Here is a 23,408-nt window from a genome sequence, read left to right on the forward strand (position 1 = left end):
ACCACTGTGCCTGAACCCACACCATGAAGGCTTATCCTCCAAAAAAGTTTTTCAGATTAATGGTTGGGACATACATGCTGATAGAAGTATCTTTTTCTTCAAATTTTATAAAACAATACATTTCAATGCAATTATCCGAGTATATGAATTATCTAACTGAACATCATAAATTTTAAAAAATAACAGGTCTTTAATAAACAAAATGTTCATTCCTTTAATACACCAATTTCTCTTTATTCGTGATCACAACAGTTATATATTTTTTCAACATCACGTTTTTTTCAGTTAAAAATAAAATTTTTGACCAGAAAGTACAAAAAAGAACCAACAAATTATGATATCTAAATTTACAAAAACAGCAACAAAATTTTCATTTCTACCAATAGCTTCAATTTCACCCGAACTTTATAACTATCAACAGTAAAACTGAAATGGGTATGAAATGCAAGACTTTGAATCAATTTTAGTTTTAGTGGGTTCATTTACACGCTGTTACGGTCTGAATGTTTGCATCCCCTAAAATTCATATTCATATTCATATGCTGAAATCTTAACTCCTAAAGGTTATGATGTTAGTAAGTGGAGCCTTTCAAAAGTGCTTAAGTCATAAAAAGTAGAACCCTCATGAATGAGATTAGGGCCTGTATTATAAATGAGGCTAAGAGAGATCCGAAGCCCCGTCTACCACACGAGGATGCAAGGGTTAAGTCTGTGACATGGAAGAGGCCCTCACCCAACCCTCCTGCCACCAGAACTATGAGAAATAAATTTCTATTGCTTATAAGCTACCCAGTTTGTGGTATTTTATTACAGCAGCCTGAACAGATAAGCCACAAGCTCTGCTTTAAGTTACTACTGCACATTGGTCCCTAGAAATACTTTCTGGGTCAGTTTTTGAGAAGATTATTAGTGACTTGGTTGCTTGTCAGCAGCTGATCAACAACAGGAATTTCTAGGAACCTCATATTCAATTCCTTGGTTCTAGGCCTCTATCCAGAAAAAAGCTTGTTTTCCAAGCACTATTCACTGATGAACGAATAATCTCGTATCTTGTTGCTTAGCAAGTAAACTGAAAATAAAAAAGATGAAGTCATCTACACTTACCAGTCTTATAACAAAATCAGCTTCACGTAGCAATCTAGGAAGTGAAGATATGCTTCAGAATATCTCTAAAATTCTTGTGCAGTGTCTGCAACATGTGAGAGCCAAAAGAGTCAACTAATACGAGGTATGCCACCTCATACTAAGCTTTACAGTGACCTATAACTTAATTATTGAAACAAAGCATTTTTAAAAGGTTACAATGAATAAAGAATAAAACATCTCCAAAGTGAAAGGCAAGCCGGAAATCCTCAGGCAGAAAATACAGATTAAACTGAAAACAGGAAAACAGTTTTTCAAATGTTAAATAATTATGGAAAATTAGAGTTCATGAACGCTATGCTCTAAAAGAGAAATTAAATTTCCTATTTCCTTTTACATTTAATGTAACATCATCTCCTCAACAGAGGTTACACTGTTACACACAAGATCACACATATACTAAAAAAAAAAAAAAACCAAAAACAACAACAAAAAAAAACAAAAGTAACTGACAAACCATATTTAACCAAAATAAGGAGATTCAAGTAGCCATTACATTCCAAAATTGATAAGTAAACTGAGAAGTTCTGGTTCTGAGTAAAATGGAGTAAGCACATTCCACCTTGTTAATCTCACTGACTGAAACTATAAAACCCAGACAGAATAAATGGAGCAGCTAATTGAAATTTAGAAAGTAAATAATAGCAGGTAGACTGGGGAAGAGCCCAGAATCTGATATATTATCAAACTGGTAGTGGGCTTTTAATTTTTCCCATCCAGTTTTGCCCCAGCCTGGGCTTAACGTAGCCTAAAACCCAGAAAGTGGCTGTTGGTAACAATGGAGAAAGCAAAAGCTCTAGGAAAAAGCCCTCTATTTCTATCCAAAGACTAGAAAAGGAGTCCCCTAACTGCTTAGAAAGAGTAAGGGAAATCTCTTCTTTCTTCTGTTCTTCACTCCCCACAACCCAATTCCCAAGCAATCTTACGGTGACAGCTGCAACAGTGGCAACAGCAGAGCCAGCAGGAGCCTAAAACTCTTAAGGAAAGGGACCATCTTCACTGACTGAAGAAACTGGAATAATTTCAATTTTGCTCCTGTCTTCTGGCACTTGGGTCCAGATACAACTGTAGAAAATACACACCACAGTGGAACAAATGAAATGAAGACTGGGGTTTCTAGCCAGAGGATAGAAAAGGAATGGGGAGGGAGGTCCCAGGGACCTAGAAAATACCATGGACATAACAGAGAGGAAAGCACTTAGCAACTTATAAGTTGTTTATGAACTCCTAGCTCACCCCTAAGCTGCACACCTATAGATTTAACCCTAAGTAGCATACTGGAGGCTCTGAAGACTAAAATATAGGATAAACCCCCATGCAGGTCAGATTGGCTACTGGGTAGTACACATATGGGAAAAATCCAAATAGTACTGCAAAGCTTTTGAAAACAGAACAGATTAAAACTGCAACCTAAAGAAAGCTGGTTGGAGCTTGTGGCCTAAAATCCAACTGAATCAACTACCTGTCCAAACAAAAATCTCAACATTCTCCATATCATTTAAATAAGACACTAAGATTCATATCATAATGTTCAAAATCTCCAAAACACAACCCAAAATTACTTGGCAGATAGAACAGAAAAATCTCAAAACTTCTGTGGGAAAAAAGAATCAACAGAAACAACACTAAGATAACACAGATATTAGAGCACTGGATGAATTCTCTGACAAAGACTTGAAAGCAGGTATAAAAATGCTCAAGAGCAAATATTCTTGAAACAAATTGAAAACTGGAAAGTCACAGCAAAAAAAAAAAAAAAAAGAATACTTAAAGAACCATCAAATGGAAATTTTAGAACTGAAAAATGCAATAACTAAAATAGAAAATATACTGGGCTCGGGGCGCCTGGGTGGTGCAGTCGGTTAAGTGTCCGACTTCAGCCAGGTCACAATCTCGCGGTCCGTGAGTTCGAGCCCCACGTCGGGCTCTGGGCTGATGGCTCAGAGCCTGGAGCCTGTTTCCGACTCTGTGTCTCCCTCTCTCTCTGCCCCTCGCCCGTTCATGCTCTGTCTCTCTCTCTGTCCCAAAAATAAATAAACGTTGAAAAAAAAAAATTAAAAAAAAAAAAAAAAAAGAAAGAAAATATACTGGACTCAATAGCAGAAAGTCGGTGAACTTGAAGACAGATCAAAAGAAGGTACCCAATGTGAACAACAGAAAAAATATTGAAAATAATCAGTGTTTCAGGGACCTGTGGGAGAACACTAAAACCCTAACATTTACATCAAGAGTCCAAGCAGAGGAAAATGAGTGCAGTACAAAAAAAGGAAGACGAAGAGAAATAATGGCCAGAAACTCCCAAATTTGGTGAAGATATATAAACCTCTAAATTCAAGAGTCTCACAAACTCCAAACAGGATAATGATCATGCCTAGACATATCACAGTCAAACTGCTAAAAGTTACAAATAAAAAAATCTTGCAAGCAGACTGAAAAAACAAGGAATTAATTATGAGGGGAAGGTGGGTTAATGATTTGAATAACTAGTGACATCTCATCATAAACTACATTTATCCAGGGCCAGTTGGCTGACTCAGTTGGAAGAGTATGTGACTCTTCATCTCAAGGTTTTAAGTTGGAGCCCAACATCAAGTGTAGAGATTACTTAAAAATAAAATCTTAAAAAAAAGAAAAAGAAAAGAAACTACATAGACCAGAGGAAGTGGAACAATATTCTTGAAGTGCTTAAAATAGAAAAGAACTGTAAACCTAGAATCCTCAATCTAGTGAAATCATCCTTAAATACAACATGAGAAATGACAAAAGAGCAACAGAAGTGATAAATATCTGGATAAATATAACTATCCTCCTCTTGAATTCTTTAAAATGTTTGGCAATTAAAAGCAAACATCACAACACTTTCTAATAGAATTTCCAATGCATGTAAATGTAGCACAAGACAATTACAACATGCAGAGAAAAGGGTAAAGGACCTACAGGGTGATAAGATTTCTGTATTTCACCTGAAGTGATAAAATACTGATTCTAAGGAAACTGTGAACAATAAATGGACATATTACAATCCTTAGAGTAATCATTAAAAAAGTGATATATAGGCAAAAACACAATTAAGATGGAATACTAAAAAATGTTCAAATAATCCAAAGAAAGAGGTTACAGAAGAAAAGAGGGAACCAAAAAAATAAAATGGTAGAATTAAATCCAAATATATCAATAGTTAAAATACATGAGATGTAGCGAAAGCATGACTGCATCAAAGGTCAGAAAAGGTCTCAAATCAATGACCTAAATTTCTATGTTAAAAAACTAAACTAAAATTAAATAAAAATGTATACAGAGCAGGCAGAAGGAAGGAAATAGAGTAGAAATCAATGAAATTGAAAACAGAAAAACAGAAAAATCAATGAAACCCAAACCCCATTCTTTAGGGGAAAAAAATCAATGAAATTTAAACCTCTGGCGAAACTAAGCAGAATACCACTGAATAGCCCTAGTACTGTTTAAAGAAATTAAATCTAGTCCTCCCAAAACAGGAAATCCCTAGGCCCACATAATTTCCCTGGTGAATTTTACTAAACATTTAAAGAAGCAATACCAGTTCAACACAATCTCCTCCAGAAAATGGAAGATAAATACTTCCCAACTACCCTGATACCAAAACCAAAGATAGTATAAGAAAGAACTGATAAACTAGATATAATCTAAATAAACGAACTATGGTGCATTCAGCCATACAATGGAATACTACTCAACCAAAATAAAAACAAAAACAGAAACAGAAAAAAGGAATGGACCAGAGCTTCACTCAACAACTTGAATGAATCTTAAAGACAATATACTGAAAGAAGCCAGTCCCAAAAGGTCACATACTACACAGTTGCATTATTATATGATATTCGCAAAAGGTAAAAACTGTAATGATAAAGAATTGTTATCAGTGGTCACCTGATAACAATTTGAGAAAGGTTTAACTACAAAGATAGCATGAGGGAGCTTTTTGGAGGTAATGGAACCATTCTAAATCCTGACTCTGATGGTAGTAATACAAATACATGTATTAAAAGTCACAGAACTACACACCCAAAAAAGGTCAATTTTAACATATGTTAGTAAAATTTAAAATGTTTTAAAAGTGGGGCGCCTGGGTGGCGCAGTCGGTTAAGCGTCCGACTTCAGCCAGGTCACGATCTCGCGCTCCGTGAGTTCGAGCCCCGCGTCGGGCTCTGGGCTGATGGCTCGGAGCCTGGAGCCTGTTTCCGATTCTGTGTCTCCCTCTCTCTCTGCCCCTCCCCCGTTCATGCTCTGTCTCTCTCTGTCCCAAAAATAAATAAAAAACGTTGAAAAAAAAAAAAAATTTTTAAAAAAAAAAAAAATAAAAAATAAAATGTTTTAAAAGTAAAGACTAACATGAAAAAACAATTTTGGGCTAGAACATAAATTGTTAACATTTTTAACAAAGGTATGGCTTCACTGACACCTTCATAGTCTGTCTTTCCAATGGTTCTATACTATCACCAACAACGGAAGCCACCCACGGTTATATCACCACTGATAAGCTTGAGAGGAGGTATTTGAATTTTCTATTTCTGGTTCCTACATTTCTGTAACACTAAAAGATCGTGTATTCTATAGCCCATGGAGACAGAGAGATTAAAAGCAACAGGTACAATTTTACAACCCCACTAAATTCTTTTTTTTCCAGTATTTTTTTTTATGTTTATTTTTGAGAGAGAGAGAGAGCAAGCAGGGGAGGGGTAGAGAGAGAGAGGGACAGAGGATCTGAAGCAGGCTCTGTGCTGACAGCAGAGCCCAATGCAAGGCTTGAACTCATGAACCACAAGATCATGACCTGAGCCGAAGTCAGAGGCTTAACCAACGGAGCCACCCTGGCGCCCCACAACCCCACTAAATTCTAGGGCAGTGTAGAAATAGGTCAGTTCCAATACCCTACTAATGGTATGGAGCTGACCAGTTTTTCATTGTTTGGGGTAAGAAAGGCACTACAGCTCACTCCCCAATTGGGTTACACTCTTATGTGACAGGTGTCCACTGTATGAGAATACATCTATGATGCAATACTTTATTTCTTTTGAGAGACAGAGCATGTGGGAGGTTGGGGCAGAGGGACAGGGAGAGAGAGCATCTTAAGCAGGCTCCAAACACAGCACAGAGCCTGACACGGGGCTCACTTTCACAACCATTAAATCATGCCCTGAGCTGAAATCAAGAGTCAGACACTTAACTGACTGAGCCACCCAGGCACCCCACAATACTTTATTTTAAAAAGAAAAACAAGGGGCACCTGGGTGGCTCAGTCGGTTAAGCGTCCGACTTTGGCTCAGGTCATGATCTCACAGTTTGTGGGTTCGAGCCCCGCGTCGGGCTCTGTGCTGACAGCTCAGAGCCTGGAGCCTGCTTCAGATTCTGTGTCTCTCCATCTCTTGGCCCCTCACCTGCTCATGCTCTATGTCTCTCTGTCTCTCAATAATAAATGTTAAAAAAAATTTAAAAAAACAAAAAACAAAAACAAAAAGAAGTGCTTTCTATGTGCATGGATACATTACCATAAAGAGTTTGATAAATCATATGAAAGGCTTCCACTATTTCTTCAAATGAGAAACATTATAGGGCAGTATCCTCTTATGTCGTCCAATAATTTCAATATATATTCATGCAATTCTGTCACGGTTCTTAAGATCAAGTCCCACATTGGGCTCTGTGCTGAGAGTGTGAAGCCTGCTTGGGATTCTCTCTTCCTCTCCCATGCCCCTCCCCTGCTTGTGCGTGCACATGTTCTCTCTCAAAATAAATAAATAAACTTTAAAAAAAACCTACTCAATATTTATGCAATTTTTCTTTAATAACTCCACCGCTGCTTAAGGTATGGTGGAGGGAACAGAAAGGGGAGCTGCCTGCAATCTTCACTTGTCTTCAAGATTCTCCTCTCCATTTTTGCATCCCCATCTACTAAAACACAATAATATAACTAATTCAAGTGATAGAGGCAAACTTAAAGTTCTTACATTTTTGGTTTCTTTTTATCAGTAATTCCTCAATGCTTATTATAGGTCCCTTGAGAAGAGTAACAAGTGTGGAAAAGCAGAGTTTACATTCAGAAGATTAAGTATTATCCCTATTAAAGACAAAAAAAAAGAAGAGATTCATTTCACAATCAAACTTCCCAAGAGAACTATCCCAGGAGGAGCCCTTGGGATCAACACCATACCCTCTCACAAGCAGAACAGCCAAGAGAAGAAAGGCATCCTGGATGGAAGTACAGGAAGCAGAGGAAGAACTGGTATCTTTTTATCTTTTTTTTCTAATCCAAAACAGAAACACTGTCAATTATATCTTTAACTTAATCCTTGTCCTGTGTTAGAAAGACTCCCGACCCGAAACAGCGATCTTGGTCAACCCACATCCCAAAAACATATATATATAGCACAGGAAACACCTGCAAATAAAGAAACAAATCCTAAGAATTAAAGAAGAGGAATTAATGACAATAAGTGACTGCATACGAACGCTTGTTGCAGAAGAATGGAAATGGGATTTCATCTATGACAACAGGGAAAAAAGGGACAATGTTCAAAACACTGCTTCTAAAATACTACTCCTCTGTTCTGTTTAAACAAAATTTTACCAACCTTACTTACATTATAGTTTCAACTCCAGAAATTAGTCTCTAATTTGTACAGATGCTAAATGTCTTGAGGAACTCTTTGGTTCCTCAAGAATTGTCACTCTCTAATACTTTCTAAATTGGTACAAATTGCTATAGTGAAACAAGTATTGGAAAAAAAAAAGCAATTGTTTGTGTAGTAAGCAAGACATTCACTCTCTCTTTATTCCAGCTCTGCCTATTATCTGAACTTCTTAAACTTGTTAGGTAGTTATCTCAGATAAATACCATTTCATGTTACATAGGTATATAATCAATGTATTCTCAAATGAATATTTCACACATAACAAGGCATTACACAATCCTACTTCTATAAAACATTACTATTCTAATCTGGAAATACATGACTTACAATGAAAACTTACTTTAAAAATAAAAAAAGAGGGGCGCCTGGGTGGCGCAGTCGGTTAAGCGTCCGACTTCAGCCAGGTCACGATCTCGCGGTCCATGAGGTCCGTGAGTTCGAGCCCCGCGTCAGGCTCTGGGCTGATGGCTCGGAGCCTGGAGCCTGTTTCCGATTCTGTGTCTCCCTCTCTCTCTGCCCCTCCCCCGTTCATGCTCTGTCTCTCTCTGTCCCAAAAATAAACGTTGAAAAAAAAAAAATTAAAAAAAAAATAAAAAAAGAAAGAACATTCTTTTACATTCACATCAGGCGTGGGCAAATATTGGGATTCTTTCCTAATGTAATTTTACTATAAATGCTTCAAATGCCCCAGGAGCTGGACTTCTGGGTATGTTTTCCATATTATTTCTAGATATTACATTCTGACATTTCCTAAGTTATCTCATTTAGCCTTTACAATATTTTGCAAAGACATCTCCATCTTATATACAATGAAATTCAGTAACTTGTCTAAGGTCACAAAGTCAGTTATAAGTAGTAGGATTGGAATTCACTAGCCCTTTGTCGGAAAAGAAAACAGATCCTAATCCAAGTCACTAGATATTAAAAGTATTAACACTTCAGTAATAAATGGAAGACAGAGGTTCTCAGGAGAGAAACAGTAGCTATAAAAAATAGAGAAACAGGGGCACCTGGGTGGCTCAGTCGGTTAAGCCTCCAACTTCAGCTCAGGTCATGATCTCTGTGCTGATGGTTCAGAGACTGGAGCCTGCTTTGGATTCTGATTCCATCTCCCTGTGCCCCTCTCCTACTCAAGCTCTGTCTCTCTCTCAAACATAAATAAACATTAAAAAAAATTAAACTTAAAAAAATAGAGAAACAAATGGAAATTTTAGAAATGAAAAATACAGTATCTGAAATAAGATTTCAACAACAGACTGGAAACATAAAGGAATGAGTCAGTAAATGTGAGAAAGAAATGATCTAATATGAAGAACAGAGAAGTGAAAGAGTGAAAGAAAATGAAGAGTCTCGGGGTCCTCTGGACAACATTCAAAGTTCTATTGTTGCCATTTGAGTTCTAGAAAAATAAGAGAAAGAGACCGGTATATAAACAAATTTTTGCAGAAATAATTTCCAAAACCTTCCCAAATTTCAAAATTCACAAATTTTAGGACATACCGAATAGGATTAACTCAAAAGAAAGATAAACATGCTCAGACAAATCATAATCAACTGCAAAAAAGTAAAGGTAAAAGAAAAAAATATATTTAAAATAGAGAAACAGCATACAGAGGAAATTGATGATTCAAATTACTGCAAACTTCTCATCAGAAACAACGGGATCCAAGAAGCCGGACACGTTTAGTGCTAAAGAATTGTCAACCCAGAATTCTATATCTAATAAAGAAATCTATCAGAAATGAAAGTGGAAAGTTTTCAGTTAAGAAAAACAAAGAAAAAGCAAGAATATTTTAAAACATATACTAAAGGAAATTCTTCAAGCTGAGGAGAAATGAGAGAAACTTGAAATTTCATTAACAAAGAACAAGAAAATAGTCAACAGCTAAAATAAGAGACTACTTTTCTCCTCTTAAGTTCTTTAAAAAATATATGATTACTGAAAGCAAAAATTACTGTCTGGTGGATTTTCATTCCATATACATGTAATCATACAACAACTTTAACATAAAGGTCACTGGGGAAGTTGTCCGGCTTCTACATTCATTTTAAGTGGTAAAAATATTAACTCCACATAGATTGTGAATGTCTCAGTATACATATTATAATCCCTAGAGCAGCACTGTTCAACAGAAATCAGAAATACAATGTGAGCCACATATGTAATTTTAAATTTTCTAGTAGCCATATTTTAAAAGTTAAAATATCAACCTAGTATATTTTATTAACCGAGTATGTTTAAATATTAACATCCAACATGTAACCAGTAAAAAAAAAAACTTATTAAATGAGACACTGTGTATTCTTTTTGTGGTGGTAAGTCTTTGAAATCTGGTGTGTATTTTACATTTACAGCCTACGTCTCCATTCAAACTGGCCACATTTCTAGTTGTCAAGAGTAAGCCTAAAGCAACCACTAAAACATAATTTAAAGAGACACAGGCAGAAGGTCAATAGATGAATTTAAAGTAGAATATTAAATATATTCACATAATTGAAAAAAGGGCAGGAAATGGGGAACAAAATAGTATATATCAATAATTACATGTAAATAACCTAAACACACTAAATAAAAGATCATCAGATTAGATTTTACAAAAACACTGAATTACATACTGTCTACTAGAAACTCAATTTTTTTTTTTTTAATTTTCTATTTGAGTATAGTTGACACACAATGTTACATTAGTTTCAGGTGTACAACAGTGATTCAACTTCTCTACATGTTATGCTATGCTCACCCTAAGTATAGTTACTATCTGTCACCATACAATGCTATTAGAATATTACTATGTTCTCTATGCTGTGCCTCTTATTCCTGTGATTTACTCATTCCATAACTGAAAGCCCATATCTCCCACTCCCCTTTATCCATTTTACCTATCCTCCCACACTCCCCTTCCCTCTGGCAACCATCAGTTTGTTCTCTATATTTATAGGTCTGATTCTGCTTTTTAAGAAACTCACTTTAAATACAAAGACATAGGTCAAAATGAAAGAATGGAAAAAGATATACCATAGCAGTAGTCAAAGAAAGTTGGAGTGACTATACTAATATAAAATATATTTTATATTTCTCTTAAGGGCTTGATTGGCTTTGTTTCTCCTTCATTCAATTTTAGTTTCATCTACTTCTGTAGCAGTTTTGAAAAAATAAAGCTATTTTCTGTTTCATGCATCTCCCTCATATTACTCATGTTGACGTCTAAGTAACTGCACATGTACAACAGTTCCTAAAGAAATATGGCCTTAATGCATTAAAGCTGTCCTATCTGAAGGCTCTTCTATGATAAGATTTTCAGGTGAATGATAGCTTACAAATTTTGTAAGTTATTAATATTTATTCCCATTAGAACAATAATTTAAAGAAACAATTTTCTTGACAGGTGATCTAAGCATACAAAATAGTGTTACAAGTATATTTACCTTAACAGATCATTTATCATTTGTAAGCTGTTTCACTGATCCCAGAGAATTTTCAAGGCAGTGTTGCTGTGGCTGCTCTCTTTACTATTTATATTTGTTTTTGCTTACTTTAAGCTGCTGAACTACTACTTTGGCCAGGGTATTGAGCCTGGCATTGGAATACAAAGACAGATAAAGATACTATACCCCTTCCTGCTGCAAAAAGTAGAGCTGGAGAAATAGGATACAAAAGATGAACAACAGAATAGCATATGCTAAGTGCCAAATGTGAGCTACAGGCATTTTTCAGGACTCATTTAGTTAGAAAGAACTCATCTAGGACAGCAATAGGAGATAAGGGTAAAGAATAATCATGGGCCAGAATGTAAATGGACTTAAAAGTTTAAGTCCAAGGCAGGACTTAAATTTTGTTTTGTAAAAAGCGAAAATCACTAAGGAAAAGTACACCACTATCCTATTTATCTATTTTGACGTGTTTAAAATGGGGGTTTTGAAAATAATGCAGCAGCAGGAAGTGGAAGAAGAAAGAAATGTATGGAAAAGTACTTAGGAAAAAAATGGAAGAATACTGGGGAGCAATAAAGTAGGCCTGATTAGGAATAAGCCCCTCAAGGGCAAAGGCCATGTTTCATTCCCAGACCTAAGAGACACATAGATATCAACAAACCTGGATCACAAGATTATCGGTAGGGAAAATGCTCATCCAGCAATAAACTGTGACATGTCTTTGCACATTTAATACTCAAATACCAAACCTCAGTACATTTTAAAAATTAAAACCACCTGATATATCTTTGCACATTTAACCCTCAAAATACCATACTACAGTACATTTAAAATTTTTAAACACCACCAACATTGAACGTTAGTAACACTGCATTAAAAAGGTTTGAAAATCACTAAGTGGAGTTAACTTAAGGGTATAAAACAACAGAGATGGAGACAGCTACTATTACCACTAGACTTAGGCAAATGTTACTTAAAAATTAAAATAGGTGAGGACACTATTAAGTCACCAATAAAAGGTGACAATCAGTATATGGGACAACTAGAATGCAAAGCTAGGTCGAATGGACTATTTTATGTTTATATTTATTCTGTTGTCTATTTATTTTTGAAAAAGAGACAGAGCGTGAGTGGGGGCGGGGCAGAGAGAGGAAGACACAGAATCTGAAGCAGGCTCCAGGCTCTGAGCTGTCAGCACAGAGCCTGATGCAGGGCTTGAACTCACGGACCATGAGACCATGACCTGAGCCAAAGTTTGACACTTAACTGTGACACCCAGGCACCCCTCCAAAGAACTATTTTCACTTTACTGTCAAAATTACGTTAAGAAGACTCCCCTAAAAGTACATCTGAGAACTCTCGGATAAAAGGGAAAATAAGGAGGAAGATTAGTCTTATCGCTAACAGAGATGTGAGAGTCTCAAGAGGGTTTAAATTTTAAAGTGAGAACATATCTGATCATAATTTTCATTAAAAGTTTTGGTGTGATAATCTTTTATAGAAACAATAAGTACAATCTTTAAGAAACATATCTGTATGTTGGTTTTCTCCCTGGAGGTGTTGGAGTCCACATTAATGAGCAAGGTGTCCATATGTAGGATGGTGAGGGAGCCCAGAGTGAGGTACTAGATAGAAGTCAAGCAGAATGGTGACATCCTCAGTATGAACTATCTGAGGAGCCTAAAGTGAGGAATGCATCTTGGCACAAGAAATCAGAGCCTAAGAAGAGTGAAAATGATATTCACAGGAGAGAAAGCAGCAGTGGCAACAGAAGTTTGGCTACATTTTGGTGACTGATCCCAAGGATATTGGGAATCAGGTTTCTCCTTGTAAGAGAAGAGAGTTATAAATTTGGAAAGGGAGAAAACGAGAACAAACGCTAGAAAACAAACACGTTTTGAAATTGGAAAAATTGGTACCAGCTCATGGTTTTCTATATATAGACACAGAAATATATACATCACCCAAATCTAGGTTTTCTAAATACCTTTCACTGAAAGAAACCACTCCTTGGAGAAACAGCTGATTCTATGGCTACAGCAGGGAAAGTATGTACAAGGTGAACCTGGGACATTTTCTTGCATCAAACGGTAAGGAAGTGCTCAAAGCAAGTCAAAACACAGAAACTAGCTGGAAGGGGCTTTCAGTGGCCAAACTGGGACATTTTGAGAATAAATAGCAAATGTGATAAAGATTTATAAAGTTTCAAAATACTTCTCCACAAAATACTTATTAATTACTAAGGGGGGGGGGGGAAACTTTAGTGAAGAAGCTTGGGAGAATTCATCTAACTCAAGTGATCAAAGTGTACATCATCAGCGATGGCACAAACTGAAATCGTATGCCACAGGATAGGATGCAATGAGAACACACAACATCATTACTGAGACACTCCTGCCAAAAAACACAATTTGAATCCAACCATGAGGAAATATCAGGCAAATCTAAATCGAGGGACATCTAACGACAAAACTAACCTGTAATCTCTTGAAGTGTCAAGGTCATGAAAATCAAGAAAAATCTGAGGGATTGTTCTAAGTTGAAGGAGTATAAAAAGACATTACAATTAAATGCAATACAGAATTCTGAACTGGATCCTCCTGTTTACAAATGAAATTACTGTGGAAACTGACAAAACCCGAGCAAGGTCTGAGAGTTAGATTGTAGTAATATAGTGATGTTAATCTCCTTATTTTGATATATTTTATGTAAAAGAAAGTCTTTATCTTTGGGGTGATGAGAAGGCATCTGCAGCTTACTCTCAAATGGCTAAAGGTTTTAAAAAACTTCTTTGTATTGTACTTGGGACTTAAGCAGGATGGGTGTCTGCAACTTAATGGTTCAGAGGAAGAAAGTTCTTTGTATTCTACTTGGAACTTTTCTGAAAGTTTGAAATTGTTTTAAAAAAAGAAAAAGATTATCTACAATATTCATTTATAGTACCTAAAACTAGCATATAAGTAAAATGGTACTCCCTCCAAATGAAGAGTATGTGTTTGCACCTCTTCTTATTGTAAGTAAAGACTCTGCTTTATTATTTATGGGATTCTCAATGACCCACTATATATACCCACTGTCGAATACAGTAACCACTATTTTGTTCCTCGGTCCCACTGGCCATATTTCAAATGCTCAACAGCCACTTTAGCTACTGTATTGGCAGCAGACACACAGTATTTTTATCATCACAGAAAAGTCTACTACTAGACAGCACTGACCTAGAGTTTGAGAGGCCAACTAATATAATGAGTAACTAAAGGCCCAAGAGTCAGATGGAGTGGAGTATTTCTTAGCAAGTCATTAAACTTCTCTAGAGCTTCAGACTCCTTTCTGTAAAATGGATTAATACACCCAACATTTCAAGGCTACTGAAAAGATCAAACGAAAATTTATGTAAAATGTCTAAAACAGAGTGACTGGCACACAGCAAATATTTGAGAAACATTAGGTATCTTCTGTAATGTGGGCAGATAATTTCTTAACCTTTGATATCAGTACTTTTACATCTAGTCAAGCAATTACAGGAGCATCAGTTTGAAAATAAGAAGCTTACTATCCGGCTTATTAAAAAGGCCAATGAGCTTCATATTGTTAAATTCAATGAAAAATCTTAAGCTCTTACATTACTCAACTCTCATCAACACTTGACCCTACTGATTACTCTCCCCTTGAAATACTCTCTTCCTTTGGTCTCTACAATACCACACTCAACTCATACTTCTTTGACCTTCACAGTATTCTTTGGGAGCTTACATTCCTTCCTCAAACTTTTCATATTAGGGGCCACTGTGATTCCATTCTAGTTATATTCCCTCCCTTAGACAATTGATTCCACCTATAGTTTCAACTACTTATATAAATGACTTCAATTTTCTATTTCCAGCTGATACCTCTCTTCTGAAATTTAGAACCATATTATCTAACTGTCTATAAAAATTTCCATCTGAAAGTTCCAGAGGTTCCTTAAATACAGTATGTCAGAATCAAAAGAACCTTGGTCCTTATGTGGTATCACCTTCCACCCAGCTGTTTACCTCTGAAATTTCTATCTCCCTCACTTTGGATCCATCAACAGAGGCCTGGTGACTACAAATTTCATTCACTTTTGCCCACCTCCAAATCAAGCTATCCTCATCTCTTCTGGACACTACTATAAGAGTCTTAACTAATTTTCCCACATCCACTCTTGCTGCTTCTCCTCCCTTTCAAAACCCATCACCATAATCATAATTCTGCTTTCTGTAACTACCAAAAATAAGTATAATCTGGCTTCCAAAAGACAGCATTTTAAACAGTAAGATAGTTATACCACTCTACCCTTAGCTAAGTATTCTTAGTTCCTTCTATACCCTGATAAATCAGTTCCAAGGTCACATTCTGTCATCCTCTACTTTAAAAATATGTCCCCTGATCTGAACGTAAATCATGGATAAAAGTAACTTAGCAGTTTATGCAAAAGACTGCATAAAGTTTCAAACCACAATTACTATTTTTATTGCTTTAATGTCTCCAGCTGAAAGCAGGTTAATCTATTAAATATTTACTAAGCACCTACTATGTGCCAGGCATTGTTCAGGTGTTTGGGGACAAAACAATGACCCAAAGTGACAAATCCCCTGTTCTCACAGCACTTGCATTAAAGTGAAGAATACAATAAATTTAAGATAATAAATTATACAGTATATTAGAAATTGATAAATGTTATGCAGAAAATCTGGCTTAAAAAGTGGTAGGAAACATGGGAAGGTCTGCTGTCTTACAGAGTAGTCAGAGAAAACTCTCAGTAGCATAGTGGAAGGTGACTGGACAAAGTGAGGTAATCAAATCAGAGAGGAAGAGGAGACGCGAAACACTCAGAGCCTGGTAGACCATAAGTACTATGCATTTTACTATGACTGAGAAGGGAAGCCATTTGAAAAGAGAAGTGACATGATTTGACAAGTTTCATCAGGATCACTCTGGCTGTTGAGTGTTAAACATCATAGGTAAACAGAAGTCATAGTGAGACTTTTGGAAACTATTTTGCAAGTGAGAGATGATGGTGTTGTTTTTATATTTGTAAAACTTTATGTACCTAAGTACTAGAAAGAACAAAGTCACAACTTTAAAAAAAGACAACAATGATAACACAAAGATGAATCTTGGGAACACCAAGATTTTAACTCTGAGCTCTACTCAGTACTAATACCAGTTAGTACAATTCAGATGCAAGATAAGGTGCAAAGCTATTCACTTATTCTTCCGGACAGAGACCATAATTAACAATTTAGGTTTTGAGCCTCTTTATTTCACCGCGCTAGGTAAGTCAAGATCCAATCTCCATCACTAAAACACCAGGATAGATGGTGGCAGAGCTTCCTAATGGGAAGTTCCAATGAAAATAATTCTAAGGTTGACTCTTTTTATTACCTCTACATATGCCAGTCTCTTTAGTTAGGTTTTACAACCATCTCTCACTGGTGTACCTAAAAAGTTCAGTAATAAGTCAATGAGTAGCATAATACTGTACTCCTACTAAAACATGCTACTAATGGTGAATCAACAACATCATGTAACTGCACTGTTTCATCCTATCTCTAGTTAATAGCACAGCTTTTCAGGAAAAATGCCTAGCCACACTGCCTCGTGCCCAAAAAATAATGCGGAAGCTGAGTGACCCCTGAAAAATTTCGATTTTAACTCATGGACTCCAATAATAGCACATAAAGATGTATCCCAAAAATCACCCTTAAGATTTTCTCCATGACACGTTTCAGGCAGCATATTTACAAACAATTTTCTATTCTTTTCTACAGTTTTATAACCTCATGACATACTGAACAATGTTTTTGCAGTGTGAGTACACAAGGAGTAAGCAAACGACCAAATCTTAGCCCACCAAAAATCCTAAAATGTACTCAAATTCTCTGGTAAAAAGGTCACCATCTAATGAAGTAAAACTGAATGATTATAAACACATTTGCAAGCACTGAAAAATATTACAAAGAAAAAGCGGCAGCTACAGTAAGAATTACAAACTTAAAAACCCATATTGCATAAACACAATACGAAGTAGATTCAGATTATCCTTAAGAGAATAAAACAAAAAAAATCCAAAGACAATTTCAAAATTTCATCTGCCCAATAAAACAACAAAAAAATAAAAGTCCCACAAGCTTTTTACTGCAGCTCTTAACCAACAGCAAAGAGGTGAGATGATTAAGCTAACTGCCAAAGATATAGGAAGAAGAAAGCAATGGTCTGGAAAGAGACTTGATTCTTATCAAAATTTTAATACAATTACCAATAAAATTCAAAAACAGCAATTATTTAAGAACGTTTTGCCTTCAATATTCTGCTGAGGTAAGCAGTCCTATGCTTGAGTTAACTTTTAAAATGAAAATTACATCTATTAATATGCTTTTTCCGTAATTCAATGAAAATTCACAAATTGGGAAAATTTAACATCAGTATCTACCAGCCAAACATTAAAAACTTTTCGATCAGTTTTGCTTAAAGATCTCAGTTCACTGTTGGTATGATAAAAGATGTTAATTAAAACGTAATCCAATATTAATGATAATCACTCAACTCGTAGACGCTGACAGAAATACGCTACAGAAATACGCTGGGGGTATTTTACAATTCACAACATTTGAATCTCTGAGTGTTTTCACCAACTACTTAAACCAGGGGTTTACTTTTAAAACAATTTTTCAAAATGCATATGGGTGCGAAGACAGCCAGCAATCTGTTAAGAAACGTCTTTGATGGTTCAAAATTCCTAGGTGAGACGAGGAGCGACTCATTAAGCTAAGTTTAGATCCGGCCCTTTTGTGGTCAGCCCAGGAAAAGGGTTTAAAAATTGTGGGGGCGGTGGGGGGGGGGGGGGGAACAGTTCGAAATTCAGGACGTGGGGTAAACGCCGATGCCTAGCAGCACCGGCTCTTCCCTATTCGCGCACTGAGAGGTCACGACGTAGTAAAGTTTGGTTTCACAAGCGGGCTTGGACACTATTGACAAAAGCAAAGTCTTCCAAGTAAAGCGAACTTGGGGGTCGGAGAGCGCCCGGAAGCCCAGCCAGACACGTTTCCACTGCAGGGAGGGGGTGCCTGTGTGGCGACTCGGTCGTGGAACCTCTAGCCTCAACACCCCCCCCCCCCACCGGACCCCGCACCCGGCAGGGGACAAGCTTCGCCGGCTGAAGCGGCGGGGAGGCGGGTAGGCCACAAGGAGGAAATGGGACAGAGTGTCGACTGTGAGGCGGCGGCGGCCGAAGCGGGGCCTCCCTCGCAGGGTAGCGAGAAGGAAGGGGGGCCCTCCCCGCCGCAGCTTCCCCTGCCTCGAGAGGCAGCTCCAACTTTCCTCCAAGCGCAGAACGCCGCCTGGGCCGCGCGCGATTCCGAAACTTTGTCCGCCCTCCTGTCGCCCCGGGCCCGCTCCTCCGCTCTGCGCCGGCCCGTAACAGCCCCCACTTCGCCCGGACAGCCGCCTGAGCCCATCCGCCCCCGGGGTCGGCCCGTGTTTACCTCAGGCCGAGGTCGAGGCGCTTGCTCCGGCGGCGGCGGCGGCCCCACTGCAGGTCCCTAGGTCCCCGTCACGACGCCAAGTTCCCCAACATGGACTCCTTCGTCCGCTTTGAGTTGTTCCGGGGGCCGCTGGAGCGCCGGCTCTACCGGCCGGGTCGGGAGGTGGCGGCGGAGCAAGGAGCGGACCCGGGCTGCGCTGCTCCGCGCGACTTGCGCCACCGCTGCTCCCCCTCCCCCCGCCTTGTCTGGCCTCCTCCCTCCCCTCCCCGCGCGTGCCCTCCCCCTTTCTCCCCCTTCGCTCCGCTCCGCTCAGCCGCGCCGCCACATGTCGGCGCGCTACGGTGACGACGGCGGCAGCAGCACCCGCAGCCCTCTCCCTACTCGTTTGCTGGGCCCTGCGCGTACCGCTGCAGCGCTCAACCGGACCACTGGGGGGCGCTGGCAAACCACCCTTAGCGACGAGGAACGTGGCGGGCGGAGTGACGTCACGCGGCCTGTGAGCGGGCGGGAGGACGGCAGCGAGTGGCGCGGGCTTCTGGGAAACGTCTTCCGCAGGCTGTCATCCTCCCACTCGGCGGACTCTGCGCAGGCGCAGTGTGTAAGGCGCTCGAGTTGGCGCTGCTTTGGCGGCGCAGTCGGGTAAGACGCCGTGGACAATGAAGGAAGCCCTTGGGGACCTGGACGTGAGATGGTTTGCGTGGCTTTTGCTACCCTATCTTTATGGTAATCTGATATTGAAGAATGCTATTATGTTGTTTGGCGGTGGATTGAGTTTTCACCCAGCACCATTGCCCACCTGAAATACATCCTACTGGGAGGTTGAAGTGTCCCTAATTTGTAAACCCAACTCTTTTTTCGTCCTGGCGGGCATTTAAAAAATGCCTAGGGGAAAGGTTCTCCCTGTGGCTCTTCGAGCCTAGGATATCCCCTTATCTTAATTCCCACAACGAAAAATTAAAAACTTGATTGTGATTAGAGGACCTCCACTTTGTGGTCAGACAATGACGTGATCATTCAATAATTTGTCGGGACCTGCGACGTGGAACATGTGTGCCTTGTTTATTTCCCGTCGGGTCGTTAGATCTTTGGTTTTACCTCAGAAACACCTTTACACTTTTTCAAAGCCACTGATTCAACGTCGTAGTTTGGCGTACAGTTTCTGCACGCCCCTGACTGCTCTTCTCGCGCCGGCATCCACCCCTCTTCTTCCAGGTGGCCCTTCCAGTCCGGGGCCCCCGCCGTCGTCCAGCTAACAGCTCCCGCGGGAGGCGGCCAACATGGTTTACCCCAGGTCCCAGTCACATCCAGCCTTGCGGCTCGCATCTTGCGAGCTCCCTTTCTGTGCGCAGTGCGCTTCCCTAACCACGCCAAGCCTTGCCCAGAATGACAATCCTCCCCTCTTTCTCGATGCCCCGCCGGCTGGCCACTTCGCCGCCCTCGCCCAAACCAGGCCGGTTGCCGTGTCCTCCCCACCCCCCAGCTCCCCGTACTGTGAGGTCGCTTCTATGGCACCGTCATCCTATGCATCGTGTTCGGTCTGCTCCGTGTCTGCCCCACACTGCCAATGTCTTACCACTTTCACAACAACAGCTCCTGGCACAGTGCCTGTCACTCGGTAAGAACTTGGTAAATATTGCTGGAGGAATATATAAATAGCAGCCTTGTGTCTGTTTCAAAGTCTTTGGAGTTTTACAATGATACAAGGTTTGGGGATTTTGATGGGCTTCGCTGTTTGAAAAATTGGAGGGAACCATGATCTAGAGGAGTTAAAATGGTTTTTTCTAATGGTAGAACAAAATTTTTATCAAACGCCTTTCCCTGTCACTATTCTACAAGCACTGTAATGAGCCATCCAACAGAGTTAGGGTGTAGCTTTGTCACGTACACGTGCACATCTTCAACCGAGAGAATGCGACCCCCCCAGGAGTGTAACTTCAGATGGAGACTAATGGGGCAACATTCTTCTGTAGGTATTTTATGAAAATATATTTATTTGTTAAGAAAGCGTTCGTCCTTAAGTTTAATTAAAGGTTAAATGATAATATCTGCCAATAGAAAACTATTAAAAAAAAAACAATAGCACTATACCATTTCAGCAAAACTAAGCAATATGAATTGGGGTTTTTCCCCCCTTTATCATTTTATTTTCCTCTTTATCATTTTATTTTCATCATGATAAGTGTACTCATTAATCCCTACCCACCTCCCCTCTGGTAACAATCAGTGCTCTATACTTAAGAGTCTGTTTCTTGGTTTGTCTCTTTCTCTATGTTCTTTTGTTTTGTGTCTTAAATTCTACATTTGAATGATATCAAATGGTCTCTGTCTTTCTCTGACTTATTTCATTCTTTTTTATGGTTGAATAATATTCCATCGTACACATATATACCACACTTTCTTTATCCACTCATCCAGCAGTGGACACTTAGGCTACTTCCATAGTTTGGCAATGGTAATGATGCTGCAGTAAACATAGGGGTGCATTTATCCCTTTAAATTAGTGTTTTTGTATTTGGGGGTAAATACCCAGTAGTGCAATTCCTGGATCGTAGGGTAGTTCCATTTTTAATTTTTTGAGTAAGCGCCATACTGAACAACATGAATCTTTTGTTCTATTTATTCTCTAGCAGATCATTAATTTCCACTTTTTTACAGTTGGCTTCAGGTATTATGTAAGCATGTTTTAAGAGAAAAATGCTCTTAATGCTAATGCACGAGTGGTTTCTACTTTCATGTGCAAACGGAAAAGAGGGTGGTTGTTTGTAATAGGCCATCTCTTGCCTCCCCAGGGAGAAGAATATGTGTATTTCTGTACATGCAGCATCCTCCTAATTATGTTTGCATGTGACAATTTGTTACTCTCTCTGTGGTTCCAATACTTTTTATTTACGATATAATAAAGAGATATGGAGTTTTAAATAAATGATAAACTGTAAAATACAAGAGTAAAGATTGATATGCCAACCATCACTGTCAACATTTAAAATTTGATTATAACCATAAATTACAGAAATGATACGCATCATAAAACAACCTTCAACTGAATGCCCAAATGGCTTGTTGTATTTTACCTGGCACTTAAAATATCAAACATGTCCCACAGCAACAGAAACCCATACTGGCATCTTTAAAAATAAAGGGTAATCAGTGTATTGATTTTGACAGAGCATTACCAGAGATAACTGCTATAATTAATTTTACTACTATAAGTTGAATGCAAAATAAAATTGAAATTAAGTAGAATCACTGTGTAAAGACACTGAGTTAAGATGGAAACATGACTCCAATATGGACTCTCACTTGATACCTTTGCAGTTTTGAACAAATTGCCTCAGTTTTTTGGTCCTCAATTTTCATATCTATTACAGTGGAAATTTTTATTTTAATGATCTCTGTGGCATTTTTATAACAGGAGTGTTTGAATTCCAAGGGTGTACAGTTTAAGATTCTTATAAGGAAAAAAAAAAATATATATATATATATATATACACACACACACACAATATCTTTGTAGGGAATGAAAAATACATGCCATGGGGAAAAGTTAGTTTACAGGAATTAAAAAAAATATATATGCCAAACGGTTTATCCCTGTTTTCACAACTGTGAAGAATTTTAATCAAAATGATACTGATTACCCATTTTCTATGTGGAGTTAAATTTATTTCAGCACTAATCAATTGGGCGTCTACTATGTCAGAGGTGCTGTGAGGTGGTTATAGAATGAATGGCCAGTGTCTCAGAGATAGTTTAGTGGGTACAGATAAGACAAGTACAAAAACTAAGAAACAATATAAGTGTCATAAAAAGAATAAAAACAAAAGGGCTGGGTGGGAAAGGGAGTGTCAAATGAGGGAGAGAATACAAAAAGGACCGAGGACAATTTCATAGAAGACCAAATCTGAGCAAAAACATTAGGTATTATTCCATATTGAAAAGTCCAGTTTCTCTCAGGTTGGTCTCCCATTCCCCACAGCACCTCTTACCATTTTTTGCGACTCCCCTCAAGTCTCAACCTCATAGTCACTGCCGCAGAGCCCCTCAACCCTGAGCCCAACAAAAGATCTCACCATAGCCTTTAACTTCCTCACCTTCTTTCCCTATCCCTACAAAATCTGTCTCTAACTGTCCATATTCACACACACTTGTTTTCCTCCACCACAGAGGAAGTGCTAGGTGTTGCTTAATGCTTACTTAGCCTTCTACTTGTGCTGTAGATCTGTTTTTCCCAGACTCTGGGATTTATAGACCATTAACATTTCTAACAGTTTAGGAACTGACACAGACAGGGCTGCTAACTTTTTAATGTTGATGAGTAACAGTATACATTTTCAAAGTCCTCCCATTTCTTATCACCTGGATTTCCTTTTTAAAACATGCACTTTCAACACTAAAGAACTAAGTTTTTATTAACTGTGCTGTTTATTTGCATTTCCCCATGGAACAGTGAAGCTATCACAGTCTTGGTACTCTTGGGATTCTGCTCTGAAATGGATCCTCTCCATCCCCTCAGGGCCCACCCTATGGGTTACTCTGTCTTCAATATTTTCAATCTCTTCTTTACTGGAGATTAACTTCTCTTTCTTCTCTCTAAATCTAAAAATGGTTTATATATAAGACTACTTCCTCATTTCACTTTCTACTCATTTAAAAGGTA

At 38.5% G+C, this 23,408-nt stretch overlaps 1 protein-coding gene across 4 annotated transcripts in view; it reads right to left on the bottom strand.

The window, feature by feature from the left end:
* Positions 1-18,886, bottom strand: part of SCAF11 (SR-related CTD associated factor 11) — a 71,825-nt gene extending 52,939 nt beyond the window's left edge. For 3 of the 4 annotated variants that reach the window (XM_047868009.1, XM_047868008.1, XM_047868006.1), the window contains exon 1: positions 18,752-18,886. The gene's annotated coding sequence lies outside the window, so the exon portion shown is untranslated. Of the gene's footprint in view, positions 1-1,104; positions 1,190-18,751 lie in introns of all 4 variants that reach the window. The other variant, XM_047868007.1, reaches the window with a different exon arrangement.
* Between the last annotated feature and the right edge of the window lie 4,522 nt (positions 18,887-23,408).

The sequence above is a fragment of the Prionailurus viverrinus genome, chromosome B4 (genome assembly GCF_022837055.1).
Source record: "Prionailurus viverrinus isolate Anna chromosome B4, UM_Priviv_1.0, whole genome shotgun sequence".
NCBI lineage: Eukaryota > Metazoa > Chordata > Mammalia > Carnivora > Felidae > Prionailurus > Prionailurus viverrinus.